Below are 17,466 nucleotides of genomic sequence, written 5' to 3' on the forward strand. Positions count from 1 at the left end.
GGGACTTAGATTGTCCTTGCGTTACTGTCTAGTGCAGTATTTAATAGTAATAGGACTTGGAGCTTAGCAGCGAATTCCTTCAGCTGTAAAATTTACAGTATTGGAGGCAGTCACAGAACTAAGATCTGCTAACAACTTAATGGATCTGTTACTGCAATTTTTCAAAAATATCTTTCTTTTCAGGCTAGTCCATTGCTGTCGACTAAAAAAAAAAAAAAAATTCAAATATATGCCAAAATAATGTGTAGAAGGCTAAACATTGTGGTGTAAAATGATCACATTTTCAGGATTGCTTTCTTTTTTCATGTGATGTGGGCTGTACATCAGCACACGTCAGCATATTAAACGTGCCCAGGAACAATAACGTACGAGAAAGAAGCCGAGGCTGTGATTCCACATTCCCCAGCACACATGGCACTTAATGAGTTAAGCAGTAGGCAGTGCTGTGGGCCTTTGAATATAGTGCAGCTGAGTGGAGCTGCAGCAAGGAGAGATCTGGATAGAGATGTTAACTAAGGGAGATCAGAGAGTCTTACAGTCCTGCTAGAGCACATCACTGGCTACTATATTTAGAGTCTGGGAGAGACCTCCAGCTCCTGCTTCCTGGGGGCTGTCAGCAGAGGTGGGATCCCCTTTTCAGCACTGCAAGGATGGACAGCTATTCTCTGGAAGCCAAACCTGGGGATTTCTAGGAGAGGTTTCTGCAGACTTGCTATCTTCAGTGAGTGAGCTTAGACTTACTCTGAAGCACAAACTGCTGAAGCTGCTGTATCTTTCTGCTCTCACCCAGAACAAGACATGAAGAAGCCAGGCTGTGGACAGCTTATGACATTCACCTCCAGGATCATGCAGCAGTTGACAGGCTAAAGGTTGGGGATGCCTCTGGAGAAAGGAGCTGAGCTAGAAACTAGCTGAGTAGTACAGCCAAACCTGGCAGGTAAGGAGCACAGATAACCTTACTAAGCATGCCTTCCTAATTAACCCTGGTTAATGATTCATTAACATACAGTAGACATTACTTAGCTGAAACCATGATATCTAAAGGCAAAGCCTAAAAATACAAGTCCTCTGCCTGGGCAAACTTTACAACCCATCTGATATATGGCTGCGTAATACTCTATAGATGAATGTCTTGGAAATCCTTTTCTTTTAGGTATAGATAGCATTGGGGGATGGAATTTGTGAATAAATGCCCATCTCTATTGGTTTCCCAGGTGTGTGATTTGCAGCATATTTGGGAAGATTTGATCAACTCTAGTCTAATATGTGCAGATGGGTAAAATGCTGAGAGATAAAGCAATGTTTTATTAATACCTGGTGGATCTGTAGATGGACAACATGGACAGTATACCTGTGTTCTTCAGGTTTCTAAGTTATATTAGATAGAATACAATGCTTATGTGACAGACCCAGAGAAGTGGATCTGGTTATTCCATTATTCATGTTGGAAAGGTCATTGCACAAATACAGCAGAAATTTGGTAAATTCTTGTCCAGCAGTTTGCCATCAGTTACATTCGAGAATGAAATAAAAGCCAATTTGTATGGTTTTAGATTTAGGCAGGCAAGTTTCAGGCTCGTTAGCTTCATGGCAAGTACAGCAGTGTCACAGAGTGAGGCAGATGGCTGAACGACAGGTGAGCAGGGCAAGTACTGCGACCAGCTCAATCCCTACATCCAAGAGTTTGCCTGGTACACTCCAGCACACATCAATGTGCAGATTGCTGCTTAATGCACCACTGCTTTTCATAAATCTGTTCTTTCGGCTTCTAGCTGATCCTTGCAGAAAAATGGAGTTTAAGCAAGACTAGTTTTATGTATTCCTGCAGCCTGGAAATTTCCCAAACCTTCTGCATTCAGAGGACAGTGGTCTGATGTACTGAGCACATACATGAAAGGAGCGAGGAGCATTTCATTAGAATATTACATAGCATATGGTGCCCTTATGGGGAAGTAGTTCATCATATGTCACAAATGTTTAATTCATTGAATAAAAGCTTTTTCCATTAGTTTACATTAGTGTGACTTTATTCTTAGCCCTATACACTCTTAATATACTACTAAGATCCAGATATAGGTTCTAATACATCAACTACAATTGGTCACATCATAGTGACTCTACGCCATGAACTTGTCATTGGGTTGCCTAGGGGTATAACATTCTTACCGGACTAATCACTGAAATATACCATGCACTGCCCATATTGAGGATAGATATTAAAGGTTCAGTAGCTGTGATGGCTACAATGTTACACAACTTTCCTTCATTCAAATCAAACCTTGTTTTCTTAGTGCATATCCCCTGCAAGAGTTAAGTGTAAGTACAAGTGGCAATGAAAGGGTGGCATTGGCAAATTTCACAAATTTTAGATGCGGCAGCGGTCGGGCACTAAGTGGATTATTGGCGTAATATGACAAGGATTACATGTGATATACCATAATATGACGGGATTTAGCTTGTGGTGCATGCTCATCAATAATGCCTGTCATTTGCAGAGTTTGCCTCCCTTATTATATATGGAGGTAAGTCTGTGCTGACAAGTAGAGTGCTTATGTGCTGGTGCATAAAATAATCCATGTTATATAGTGTAGTTCTATCTTATCTTATCTATCTATCTATCTATCTATCTATCTATCTATCTATCTATCTGTCTGTCTGTCTGTCTGTCTGTCTATCCATCCATCTAATTTAGCATCTATCTATTCTCTATCTATCTCTATCTATTCTCTATCCATTATCTCTATCTATCTATTCTCTATCCATTATCTCTATCTATCTATTCTCTATCCATTATCTCTATCTATCTATTCTCTATCCATTATCTCTACCTATCTATCTATCTATCTAGCGATCTATCTATTATCATCTATCTATATGTATCTATCTTTGTTTTTTATATTTTGTTCGCCCAGAACCAAAAAGTTTTAGTAATCAATTTATATTTCAATGTTTTACAGTCAACCACACAAAATTTTTCCCCTAAAGGGTTACCTTACCAACATTTTTGATATTTCTTCCATGAAATAATGAACTGAATGGATGAGAACAATACCATCACATATCAAACCCAAATCATTAAAAGAGCGTAGTAACTGACAGCTGTCACAATGTCGTATTTTTAGCGCTTTTGTCTTCATTCATTACCATTCATCATCATCGTTTCATCCCATGATAATACAACAGTGGAGCCTACACAATATAGCAGCTATTACTAGATATATCTGCCTAGTTTCAACCTGAACTGACTCTGAAAACAGCACATTGAACCACCGGATGGATGTCTGGAAAGGTGTTAGCGCATTGATTGGACGGTCCAGTGGTTTTCACACACATGGAATTGTCGGATATGACTGGCACTGTGATTACTAAGCTGTGGTCAGAAATGCAGATTTTTGGGCAGAATCACAAATAACATTTCATTCTACCATCGTAGCCGAGCCACCAGACACACATTTGTTGTCATTGGCATTTGAGGCAGGCTAGAACAGTATAATATGAACACCGTGAAATCCAAAGAAATTGTTAGCTTTGATTGTGAGACACATTTTGTTCTCAACTAGCTTTAAAACATGGTGAAATCCATTGATTGGAAAGTACTTTGAGAAAAGTGCCATTGTATATAACTTCTTCTCGAACTCAGCAGATTACTGACTTGTTTTCTTCCTTTATTTCCTGAGACATTTCTCAATCTAAAGTTAAGTTCATAGACCAATACCATCCTATAGTAATCCTAATGTGCAATATCTGGTCTATTTTTATTCAAAACCCTGAATATATATATATAATATATATATATATATATATATATATATATATATATATATATTATATATATATATATATATATAATATAAATTTTTTTTTAATAAAAAACAATTTACTTATGAGGGTAGATATCATATACAGCAGCAAAATGTAAGGAAACCGGCCGCAAAACTGTGATTTTGGAGACTGTTAACATAGTATGGCTTCAGAACAATAATATTAACCAGCCAGAAAAGATAAATGAAAGTTTAACCTTGGATTCTGTTGGAAACCTCTGTCCAGAAATGAAAATAGCTTTTCCCTCCTCATCTCAGTATGGTATGAAGGGGTTGTCGACTACTTATTTTTATTTTAGAAGTATGTCATGAGTGTAAGCAAAATGCACTCCTTTTATGCCATTGGAACTCCAAATTAGTAAGATTTGTTTTACAAGCGCTCGGGAAATCATTGTAGCACACACGCTTTGTGTTGTACTGAAAGTTTTTGCTTTATTATATCATGTGACCAGTTTATATAGTATCCCAAACAAAGAAATAACTTCTCCGAACTATACACCAATAAGAGGCGCAGGGGTGTGTGTGAAACTTCCCACCTATCAGTGTTAGCTAGGCCCTATGACATCATTCAGTTATAAAACAAGATGTTTTCTCTAAGAACAAAATGGATTGTATTCTCTCACATTAGGGTCTTATAATAAAAAAAAATCCACACCTTCCAAACCCCATCATTCCATCGCCCTTGTTCGTCTCTGGTCTTCTCCAGTGGCTATTTTTTGGCTGCAGATCTGAAGCTCTATCCGAACTGGAAGAGTGAACTGGTAGACTGTCCCTGCTGGTTCAGATGTATGGTCAGATATGAATCCAATTTGGAACCACAGGGACACAGGGATAAGTATTAAAAGGGTTGAGGTCTACACTATATAGACAATTGAGAAATACTCCTGTATTCCTGTATTTTACCATTTTAATTTTAGAATAGATTTTACAAGAATCGTGTTTATGCTCTTGACACTTATCGGTAGAGTTGTCAGTAGAGTTGTAAGCTGTGATACTTATATTACTGTATTTTTACTTGATTGTGGTTGGTTGAACAGTACAATCATAAGGGTGCAGTGAAGGTTGAACTTTTGTATTACATTTTCCTCTGCAGTTTATGGTGGAAAAGTCATACTCCAAGCCCTTTTTAAAATTTAATATATATATATTTTTGGCACGTATTTATGTTTATAAGCGTAAAGTAGTGTTATTCAGTTCTCTGTTTCAAGAAAGAAGAAGTGGTCAAAAATGAAAGATAAGAAAGACTCTAGTACAATCTACGCAATCCTATATAAGTGTATGTCTTATGAACTGACAACACTAGCTAAAAGCATAACAATGAAGATGAAATGTTTCATGTAAAACAACCTCTAAATTTGGATCCACTGCAGCCAAACAAAGGCCTTAGAGGTCATTTATTCCATAAGCTAACATCATGGTTTAGGACAGAGATTAGCTACAATGGTCATCTGCTGCTGCAGCACCTCAACCCTCAGGAAAATATCTCCAGCAGGGAAAACCGAATCATACTCACTGTAGTGACAGAGGATTAATATTTCAGTATTTTTTTCCTATAGTTTATAACATTTCTTGCACTTGATTTAGTTAATAAACATTTTGACTACCCTTGTAAAACCAAGTCTTCAAGCTTGATCTATCTGTATACAGAAGGGAAGAAGTCATCATAAAGTTTTGAAATACATACCTATCTAAACTTCTACAATTTATTAAAAGAAGTGCATCAACTAGGGTAATGTTTCTCTTGGGACTTGTAGTTCTATGGGACATAATTCATTTAATGCTGTGCATTTCATAAGGCTTTTAATGGAAACTTAGTAAAAAGACTTTTCACTATGTACTAGTTACAATTTTTGGGTTAATCTTAATGACTCAAGAAAAAAGTAACTGGTAATACAATTACTTACATGGTTATTTCCCAGATGCCCATTGCGAACAGATAAGTGATACATTTTTATCAGGTAGTCTTCTTTATCCCCTTCATGACATTGGACGTACTGGTACATCCAAGGTCGTGTCACTCCTTTTGATGTGGACTCACACCCCGAGCCTTCACCTTTCCCTGCACATGTAGCCTGATCTGATTAGCCGACACGTGCCTTCAATAGCCGTGAGTGGATTTCTGATACACTCGCGTCTGTTAACTAGTTAAATACATCTGTCAATCTCTGCACCAATCAGGGCCTGGTCTTTTGACTTTTGTCTCATCACTTCAAGTCAACCATTTCCAATCTTCTACTGTCAACTTTTTGTACTTTTTGTGCAAACTCAAGCCTACGCATCTATGACAATATTGAAGTGAGGCTTCTTCTCCTTTTTTTCTGGGTATCAATCCAGACTTGTATAACGTGTGTCGCATGGTGCTTGCATGTATGTCTGTGGTCTCACTATTACGAAGCATACAAGCCACCTCCACTGTCGTGTTTGTTGCTCTAGAACTAATAGATCTTGTAAGGACCTTGTACTAAGTACTTGTTGACCCTCAAGAAAAAGTCCACACAAAGCGCTCATCAGGGGAACCCTGTATGTACATACCTGACTAATTGTGGTAGCTACTATATAACTGAGTTTTTTTGCATTGTTACAACACTGTTCTCAGACCCCTTCTGTTCCCAAAATAAGAGGTTTATTGTATGGGATGTTTTTTACAAGATATCATGACATGCAATATACATCACTAAGTTTGCAATTTAGCATCTCTATCTAAAATACTGTTTGGTTCATTATATCAGCATTTGCGTTAAGCACCTTATCATAATGTTCTTGGATCCAATTCATCATACCAGTATGCATATTTAATACCTGTTTTATATTTAAAGAATAATCATCTTTTTAATTTTTATTGAATAAATCAATAGTACACATAAAAATCAGCATCTTTATTATAAATCTTATCAGACAAATTTGCTTCTCTCTTTGCCAGAATTCTCAACTGGTGGATTTCAGTATAAATGACCACCTATGTCATAGATTTTCAACTCCTTGAAATTCCACTGATTGTCGTAGGACCAAATTTCTTATTGACAACATTGGAGCCAAATGGTTTAAAAAGCCAGATTGTAATTCATATTTGTTTAAATGACAGTTTCACAATTTCTTGGAGTGCACTGACAGCTATCATACAAGAGCATTCTTAAAGGGAACCTGTTGCTATGAAACATGGTCCAATCTGAATGCATCATGAAATAGAGCAGAGTGAGCTGAGTGGTTTGATATATAATGTTGTAAGAAAAGATTCCATATAACCTTTGTTTTAATCATGTATTCCTCTCTGGGAATTTTGATGCAGTGGGTGGTTCTATCAGTGAATGATAGCTTTCTTAGTATACATGAGATAGCTGTCAATCACTGATAGGACCGCCCACTGGACCTAAAGTCCCAGAAAGAGTAGAGGACTCAGTTATTAAAACACATGTTATACTGAATCTTTTTTCACAAAACTATATATCCTTCTACTCGGCTCCTCCTGCTCTTTAACATGAGGTCTACAGTTTGGACTGAATTTTCCTGGTGACAGGATCCTTATAATAATGCTTTTCTCACCATCTTTCAGTTTACAACAGACTGCTGATCAAGCAAACCGTTCGTTTATCGGGTGAAATGATCTGCATCATGAAATGCATAAGCTCATCATTCTTGGCAGTGCATCATACTGTGTAAACAGAACTCATGCTGCTGACAGTGTCAGCCGATGTGCACTGAGCAATCTATTACCGATCTCTCAGAGTGCACCACTTACTTTAGTCTGCCTGTGTAAACAGTCGTTTAAATGACTGCTGATTGGTAAAAGTTTACTGATTGGTGATTGTTTAGTGGCATCAGTCAGCCAATGTAACAAATCCTTGATCTCCGCTAATCATAACCAATTTAAATATGTAATTGTAAAACCCCACTACAGTAGCCACACACCTGTATAAAAGCTTCATACTGTGTGTCATGTAGATGCTAGTTATGAGGGCTTGCTGAGTATTGATGATATTGTGTGACTTCTTAGTTCATGACTAGTGGTTTGTGAACGTGTTTGCCATTGTTTGGTACTTGATCGAGCATCGGGGTGCTCTGGTACTCTCGGTGCTGGGTTGAGTATTGCAGGTGCTCAGATTTGTTGTCCATGAAACAATGAGCACAACGCACTGACTTTTCACTGCAGGATGGCATCCGCAGTCTCTGAATGGCTCTCCAGGGAATAAAACTATATTCTTGGACGTGGTGTGTCTCTACCCCAAAAAAACCCCGCCCTCACTACTTCCAGAAATCCTCTGTTTATATTTGGCTGTGTGTGGGCGGAATCCCTAATAGGCCAATCATTGACTTCCATAATACTCGTTTTTTGCATCCAAGCGTCTGATCAGCTCGAACTGAAAAACAAACATTCAAGCAGCATTTTAGTCCTCGCCCATCACTATTCATGACCTTTCATTCCACTATGGTGAATATTTCTGTTCCCTAATGCGAACACACTTTTAACAATAATATCCTCTGAAAACCTAGCACTGTAGTGTAATAAAGAAATCCCATGAAACATTTTTTTTATAAACCACCTACATTTTCAGACCATTGTGTGCAAGGACTAAAGGAAGTCTATTCATCCTACATTTAATAACAGTCATTGTTTTCACCTTCTGAACTCATACGTTGTTGTTATTCTTACTGATAATACGAACTTCTAATAGTACATTCTGTCATTTATACTGAATTCACTCAGTCATTGCTTTTTTCATTGGATTTATTGTAGAATATGTATATACATGTACTATTAATACAGTGCCCCAACAAAATATCTGCTGACATATATACAACGATCATTTCTATACCCAATATGCAAAAATAGCCATAGTAGATTAGAGTTTAGAGCAGTAGATAAAGTGTGTTTTGTTATATTTATTTTGACTAGAAGAAATTTGCAAAAGAACAAGAGGACATGTCTCCATATTGGTTGGGACTTTTCATTCGCTTCTCAAAGACTGATGACCTCTGTCATTCTGTAGCCTATTTCATCAATTATAATTTGACAGTGGCTGCCAACACTGAAGACTAATTTATGAGTAGTTAAAATTTATGGTGGAGTTTGTTTTCATAAATGAGATAAATCAAGAGAATTGCACATGAAATGTATTACCTCTTTGACAGCATTTTAGAAAAATAGTCTTGAAAAATACTACTCCCGAGTGCACATTTCACATCATCTAGTTCAACAACTTAATATTTGGAAGGCACATAGCTGGCAGCAGACAATAATATCTTAATTAACCTTAAGGAGGTTGTCTGGTACTTTTATATTGCTGGTCTATTCTAGAATCGCGGACTCAATGAAGTTCGAGTTCAGTGGTTAAGCCGGACTTTAGATAAAGATCTGTTTGGGATCTCGGATTTGACCTGGACCGCAATGGAAATCACTAATCTGGCAGTTCAGCCCACCGCCCACATGCAGTCAACTATATACAGAGCATTTCCAGAAGAAATCTGATAATGCTGCTTTTACCCCCAGTGCGAGCAATTCAGACAAGTGATTCACACTGGGCAAGGCACCGATCGCACCTGAACACAATAATGATCAATCAAATGGTTTTCATACAAAAAGCACGTAAACTCCAAACTTGAATACTGATTTTTCGTAAAGTCTATGTTTGCTACAAACACTGAACTTTATTGTTCGGGTTTACTCATCTCTAGCCATTAATAGTAGATTGGTATGGGTGTGACACCCATTACCCTCCCCCCAGTACCCTTCCCCCACTTAGCTTCTTCATCATAGCTGTGCTCCATCATCCATATAATGGCTGCAGCAAGATATGCATTCAAATAGGGGTGAATGTGCAGTACATGCAGCGACTATTTAGTTGATGGTGATGTGTTTTGCTGTTTTACAGCTGATCACATCCGGCCACAACCAGCATCATGAGCAACTAATCGGCGGGGTGCAAGTTATCCCCCCCCCCAAACTGATCTGGTATTGATGATGTATTCTATGGATAAGCCTCAATTATTGAACTACTGGACAACTCTTTTAACACCTTAACACAAAATCACATAGAAGTATGTGATTACAGAGGTTTCCATGTGTGAAGTGGGCTCAGGAGCTGAGCTCTCTCTATGCCCTGTGGATGCCAGCTATCCTACATATTGGCATCTATGCCTCACAACAGCTCTAGGAGCTGAGTTCTGATCACTAAATATTAATTATTAAGCTGTTAACTATTTAAAATCTGCTGCCAATCCCAATCTATGACGGTGGCATTTAAATTGAATGAGTGCTCACACCGTTCCATGCAATCATGGGCATCAGTGGGACACCATAGCAGCATGGGCCCTGCTGAAGCACAGGCCATAGGAGACCTGGATTTTCATTATGTACCGCAATACAAAAGTATTGTATAGTGATAATCTAGGTCTCCTATCAAATGATAACAGGTTCAAGCCTGCTAAGAAAATAAAAATAAAGTAAAACAAATTAAAAAAAAAAATGGAATTCATTCCTCCGCAAATAAATATATAAGTTCCTCACACAGCCACAGCTCAATCAATAGAAAAATGAAAATGTTAAAGGTTTCAGAAAATGGCGACAAAAAAAAAATTGTTTTATACAAACTTCAGAATTTTTTTATTCACTTTAATGAAATAAGAAAATATTTGCAAGTTTGGTATTACCATAATTACAATGACCTGGAGATACATTATTCAAAGTCACTTTTACCATAGAATGAATGCCATAAAAACAAAATCCCAAAAACATTCCAGAATTGCATTATTTTCAGCATTTCATTGTACTAGGATTTTTTTTTTCTGTTTTTTACTATAATGTAATATGAGCGGAGTAATTGAAAACGACAACCCATGCCAGAACAAACAAGTTGTCATATGGCAATGTCAATGGAAAAATAAAGTTTTGGCTTTTGGAAGAAGGGGAGGAAAAAACAAGTGTGCAAAAATGAAAAATGGTATTAATTGACATAAAAGTGATGGTTTAGATGACATTTTTGCAATTTACAGATAAAAAAAAAACAAAAAGCCAGCACCAAATGTGCACTGCGGCACTAAACATTCCAAACTGTACTTATTTTAAAAATTTTGAGATTTTTGGCAAAAAATTGCAATTTCTTGAGCTGCTTCGCCACGTCACGGCAAATCTCATTTGAAGCAGTCCTACACTAAAATATTTTTATAAAGTGTGCCATACGGCCTCACATATGAATAGTAGAACTGCTCTTAGCAGCACCCACCTGGTCTATTTCAATCCCGTACCCATGACTGAGTCATGGCTGTGGGCGGGACAGGTCCAAGCAAATGCTGCATGAAGTAAATAGCCTGTGGACAAAGCCTGATGACTTAATGTGAACAGTCACCAACCGCCAAAATCCAGACAGATGGAATACATCCCAAATTGGGGTGCATAGCAAGGTGGAGGTCAACCACCGACCAATTCAATGAAGAAAAAACAAAAAGCCAGAACCAAATGTGCACTGCGGCACTAAACATTCCAAACTGTACTTATTTTAAAAATTTTGAGATTTTTGGCAAAAAATTGCAATTTCTTGAGCTGCTTCGCCACGTCACGGCAAATCTCATTTGAAGCAGTCCTACACTAAAATATTTTTATAAAGTGTGCCATACGGCCTCACATATGAATAGTAGAACTGCTCTTAGCAGCACTCACCTGGTCTATTTCAATCCCGTACCCATGACTGAGTCATGGCTGTGGGCGGGACAGGTCCAAGCAAATGCTGCATGAAGTAAATAGCCTGTGGACAAAGCCTGATGACTTAATGTGAACAGTCACCAACCGCCAAAATCCAGACAGATGGAATACATCCCAAATTGGGGTGCATAGCAAGGTGGAGGTCAACCACCGACCAATTCAATGAAGAAAAAACAAAAAGCCAGAACCAAATGTGCACTGCGGCACTAAACATTCCAAACTGTACTTATTTTAAAAATTTTGAGATTTTTGGCAAAAAATTGCAATTTCTTGAGCTGCTTCGCCACGTCACGGCAAATCTCATTTGAAGCAGTCCTACACTAAAATATTTTTATAAAGTGTGCCATACGGCCTCACATATGAATAGTAGAACTGCTCTTAGCAGCACTCACCTGGTCTATTTCAATCCCGTACCCATGACTGAGTCATGGCTGTGGGCGGGACAGGTCCAAGCAAATGCTGCATGAAGTAAATAGCCTGTGGACAAAGCCTGATGACTTAATGTGAACAGTCACCAACCGCCAAAATCCAGACAGATGGAATACATCCCAAATTGGGGTGCATAGCAAGGTGGAGGTCAACCACCGACCAATTCAATGAAGAAAAAACAAAAAGCCAGCACCAAATGTGCACTGCGGCACTAAACATTCCAAACTGTACTTATTTTAAAAATTTTGAGATTTTTGGCAAAAAATTGCAATTTCTTGAGCTGCTTCGCCACGTCACGGCAAATCTCATTTGAAGCAGTCCTACACTAAAATATTTTTATAAAGTGTGCCATACGGCCTCACATATGAATAGTAGAACTGCTCTTAGCAGCACTCACCTGGTCTATTTCAATCCCGTACCCATGACTGAGTCATGGCTGTGGGCGGGACAGGTCCAAGCAAATGCTGCATGAAGTAAATAGCCTGTGGACAAAGCCTGATGACTTAATGTGAACAGTCACCAACCGCCAAAATCCAGACAGATGGAATACATCTCAAATTGGGGTGCATAGCAAGGTGGAGGTCAACCACCGACCAATTCAATGAAGAAAAAACAAAAAGCCAGCACCAAATGTGCACTGCGGCACTAAACATTCCAAACTGTACTTATTTTAAAAATTTTGAGATTTTTGGCAAAAAATTGCAATTTCTTGAGCTGCTTCGCCACGTCACGGCAAATCTCATTTGAAGCAGTCCTACACTAAAATATTTTTATAAAGTGTGCCATACGGCCTCACATATGAATAGTAGAACTGCTCTTAGCAGCACTCACCTGGTCTATTTCAATCCCGTACCCATGACTGAGTCATGGCTGTGGGCGGGACAGGTCCAAGCAAATGCTGCATGAAGTAAATAGCCTGTGGACATGGCACATTTTATAAAAATATTTTAGTGTAGGACTGCTTCAAATGAGATTTGCCGTGACGTGGCGAAGCAGCTCAAGAAATTGCAATTTTTTGCCAAAAATCTCAAAAAATTTTTTTATAATAAGTACAGTTTGGAATGTTTAGTGCTGTAGTGCACATTTGGTGCTGGCTTTTTGTTTTTTCTTCAATTTACAGATAAAGTTGCATTTATTTTGCAGAGGTTGAATTTTTGATAAAATGAATTAAAAAAATATTGTATTGAGAAATATTATTAAAAAAGTTAAATAGAGAATTGGATATAAATTTTTGGTACCTTTATTTTAGGCTGGCAGATATTATAAACTATATGTCTTATAAGACGTGCTAGGTACAGTATGAAACTGTGAATATATCAATTGGGAAAGACAAATAAGCACTGAACAATTCATAGTCAGGAACATTCCCGGACCTTTCTCTAAAGGGAAGAGGTGGTAGGGCTCACTCACATGACCGTAAAACAAATCGGAGTGCTATCCAATATTTGGATCACGCGCACCCATACAAATCTAAGTGCAGTCTGATTACTGCGGATACAGGTATAGGCAATGGAGAGGATGGAAAAGTTAAGTTATGATTTTTTGAAGCCCAATCAGTGCACAAAAACACGCAAACATTCGAGCAACCCTGTAGACTATTGTACCACCCCGCGCTCGGCTGCAGCCGAGCCGCTCAGGTCCAGGCTCGTTTGGTGGGTGGCTTGAGCGCCTCCGGACCCAGGGGTCACGTCGCTCTGCAAGGGGGTTGCTGGCGATCTCGATGGGGAGTGGTTAGGTAGGTGTACGGCCGTAGCCGTGTTTGAGTTTGTGACGCCACCCACAGGATGTGGTAAAGGTGTAGACACCACCACTGCAGTTATGGGGCGCCCGGGGGAGATGGTCGTGCAGCAAGATGTTAACCCCTCCGTGGGCAGGGATGGTGGGCCCGGGACCTGTTTGGGGAGAGTGGTAATTGGGTGGTGCAGGGCGGTGCACGACCGGATGGCACTGTTGTACTCACAATTACTGATACACACAAGTCTCTGATGAACAAAGTTGATGGTGGTTGGTGCCCGCCGCTGGCTGCGCCTTGTCCCCCACCCGGGTTGGTAATCTTGGCCTTTTTCCTGCACCTTGTTATGTTTGTGTACACTGCTTGTGCCTCAGCAATGGGAGTCCACTCTCTGGCTCTGTATGTGTTGGTGGAGTCCATTTGCCCGCAGGCGCTGGTCCATGGGATCTCTCTGCCTGTGCAGTGGCTTTCTATCCCCCTCGGTGGGCTGTTGCCTTCTTTCGGGACTTGGGATGGGAAAGGACCTAAGGTCCAGACCTCAATCAGTAAATTCAACGTGGTCCAGTGGCTTCTGGGCCTCGTTCTGGGTCTGAGTACCCCCCCTGGTGCTCCGGTTTCCAGTCGGTTCCCCGGTTCTGTACCGGCGGGCCACTACCCTGTCCCAGTCCCTTACGGTTCCACATGGCCGTCTTCCCGGCTCCTGCAGGCCAGGCCACCGCCTGCCTCCTAGCCAAGGTACCAGGCCTACGACCCTGGCACTTGTCAGTTTCCGCTGCAGACCTGTCACCACAGGCCTGCTGCACTCTACTCCTCTCAACTCCACTGACAACTGACTACTCCTTACAACTGACTGACTGTTTCTCCTGCCTCGGGCCCTCTCGACTCCTCGGTGGGCCTGGCCAACCACCTGGATCCGCCCCCTGGTGTGTCCATCAAGCTCAGAGGGAGGTGACTAGGTTTTAATGTGGTTGGCTGCTGTTAGCTTTTTAGAAGGACAGGTGTTATGTGGGGCCTATCTGTGACTACCTGGCTAGTCCAGGGCGTCACACTATAATGGGTAGATGACTTACAGATGTCTGAATGGGGCCATCATATACAAATCGCTGCATCCGTTATGCAGAAATTGATGTTTAATTGAATATGCTTATTAGGTCGCTTTGTGTGGCCAAAAGGCTCATGCACCGTTCTGACCACTGGTTTTGTATACCCCCACTTCCTTCACTGGTGATTGACCATGGTGACTTGCATGGAGCACTGTGTGCAGATGAAGCTCATTTAGCATATTTGATTAATATTTGATTAAGCTTCAGTTCCAGCAGAATGAAAGCAGCAAAAAGAACTCTAAAGCCTCGCTCAAACAAGCATATATATTGGACTAGTGCAATGTGAGAAAATCTCACATTGCAGTCTGACCAATGTTAGTCACTGAGGCAGAGCAGATCTGCAAGTTTTTCCTCAGCTCTAATTGGACTACAGCAAGTGATTATCAGCGTATCTTAAATCACGCGCATCCATAGAAGTCTATGCATGCTTATGAAACATTGGACTGCACTGATGCACTGATGTCATCTGTGTGCAGTCTGATATGCACAGAGATAGGCAGCAGAAAAGATGGAGAGTTAAATCTCAAATTACAGGTTTGGATCCAACTTCTGTACCACTAACTGTGTGAGTGCCACGATTACTTTATGAATAGAGATGAGCAAACCTGAGGTTTGGTGTTCATACCAAACACAGAATTTACAAAAAAAAACAGAGTTCACATGCTTTACATATGCAAACCACTCTTGCGAGCATTACATTGCGCTCAGTCCAATGTGAGCCGCTTGCAGTGTTCCAACAGCTCGCTCTAGGGGTAACAAAAGCGTGATCCGATGTAGTGTGCAGTAAACACAAAAAAAAGGAAAAACCCCAAGCACACATACCCTGGAAGTGTTCTGTTTATGGCTGGCTGGATGTGGGTGGAGACCCGAACTGCCCAACTAGTATTTCTATTGGGTTCAGGTCAAATCCGGGTCCCAAATCAAACTTTATCTAAAGTCCGGATGAACCCTGCGAGCCAAACGTCCACGGGTTCCCACATCTCTATTTATGAATTATATTTGTGATAGAGACCTCCTTCTGCAGAAACGGAGGAAGAACTATCCTCTGTTCTTTCAAATGTCAAAGCCATATTCCAATCCCAGACTGACTAGGTCACTTACCAGACCAAGTGCTTAGTTTTTACCGTCAGTTTGGGCTGATACACTCCAATGAAGAATTTTCAACTTTAATTGGACTGCTCAATATACTTCCCACCATTCTCATAGCTCCTACTACAGCAGACTGTGAAGAGACCACTGCTGGTTATCACACAGAAAAGTTCCTATTATACACTTCTAAAGAGGAGATTTGGATCCTCTGGTCACAAACACCTCTGCGAAGTGTGCTCTACTGATTATCCCAATCTCCCTGTCCTAGTACTGCTGTGCCAGGAGAGGCCATATAGTAACACCAGTAATGGTCAGTGAGTGTTCTCAGGTCACTTTCTGTCCTCTGCACAGGGTTTCCTACATTCCTTTATCAAACAAGATAGCCCAGGCAATGGACCTGTTAATCCTTGTGCCCTGTTGTGTCAGTTGCATGTTGATGGCATGACTGACGTGTAGCCCACAATCTGTGTATGGCTGATCAGGGAGCTTTGTGCACGGCTATATTAATAAACTGAATCTGCATTATGATGGCATATAAGGGGCTATTTTAGCCATAACCCACTCAATACTGTACTGTGGAAGTCATATTATACTTTTCTAATGCCATTTATTTATTAGGAATCTCTCTAAAGTTCGAACATGGGAAACATATATATCTTTTATTTTCTTTTGCCTAAAGGTGCAAAGCAAACCTCAAATTGAAAACAATACCAACATTACCCTTTTATCATTTATTTCTTGTACTATTTATAACTATTTTACTCATTTTTATATCTGCAAAATTTTCTACAGCAATTTACAAAGAATGTGTCATCAGTCACAGCTAGAGATGGTGTGCATTGATTTGCAGGACGGGGACCATCGGCCACATCATTAATCTGAGATTTCTGAATATGAGCCCAGAGAGTCACCTCCTACCTCCTGCCATCTGTGGCTCTTGTTTAGACTATCCGGCCTAGAACGTTGTCAAATTTGTAGCGTAATGCACATGTGACTTTGCACTAGGCTGGCTAATCAAAAGAAGAACTGTGAATACAGGGAATAGGAGTCAGAGCTCAAGGTTCCTGTCTGGTGGCTAAAGATACTGATGAAGGCAATAGACCAGGTCTTGCTAATTAATTTCCATTAACCATTGGTATGTTTTTTTTTTAAATTGCTGGAGGACACCTATGCAGTAGGGCGAATACAAACCCAATACATATAGTATGCTGCCATTGGTTGGATACAAGACTACACTGCCAACCATGGAGCTGTGTGCCGCACTAGAGCACAAAACACTATATCACTTGGCTCAGACACTATATCACTTGCCTCAGAGTGTCCCTCTAGGAATATTTATACCTTCATTTGTTTTTTAGAGCGGAAAAAATCAAGATATACACTATGTCACAAAAGTGAGTACACGCCTCACATTTTTGTAAAATATTTTATTATATCTTTTCATGGGAGAACACTGAAGATCTGACACTTTGATACAATGAAAAGTAGTCAGTGTACAGCTTGTATAACAGAGCAAATTTTGTGTGCCCTCTAAATAATGCCACACACAGCCATTAATGTCTAAACCGTTGGCAACAAAAGTGATTAAGTGAAAATGGC

The 17,466-nt window shown here is 39.9% G+C and overlaps 1 protein-coding gene across 3 annotated transcripts in view; it reads left to right on the forward strand.

The window, feature by feature from the left end:
• The first annotated feature begins 391 nt into the window (after positions 1-391).
• Positions 392-17,466, forward strand: part of WSCD2 (WSC domain containing 2) — a 685,960-nt gene continuing 668,885 nt past the window's right edge. For all 3 annotated transcript variants that reach the window (XM_075324018.1, XM_075324011.1, XM_075324026.1), the window contains exon 1: positions 392-937. The gene's annotated coding sequence lies outside the window, so the exon portion shown is untranslated. The remainder of the gene's footprint in view (positions 938-17,466) is intronic.

The sequence above is a fragment of the Anomaloglossus baeobatrachus genome, chromosome 1, assembly GCF_048569485.1.
Source record: "Anomaloglossus baeobatrachus isolate aAnoBae1 chromosome 1, aAnoBae1.hap1, whole genome shotgun sequence".
NCBI lineage: Eukaryota > Metazoa > Chordata > Amphibia > Anura > Aromobatidae > Anomaloglossus > Anomaloglossus baeobatrachus.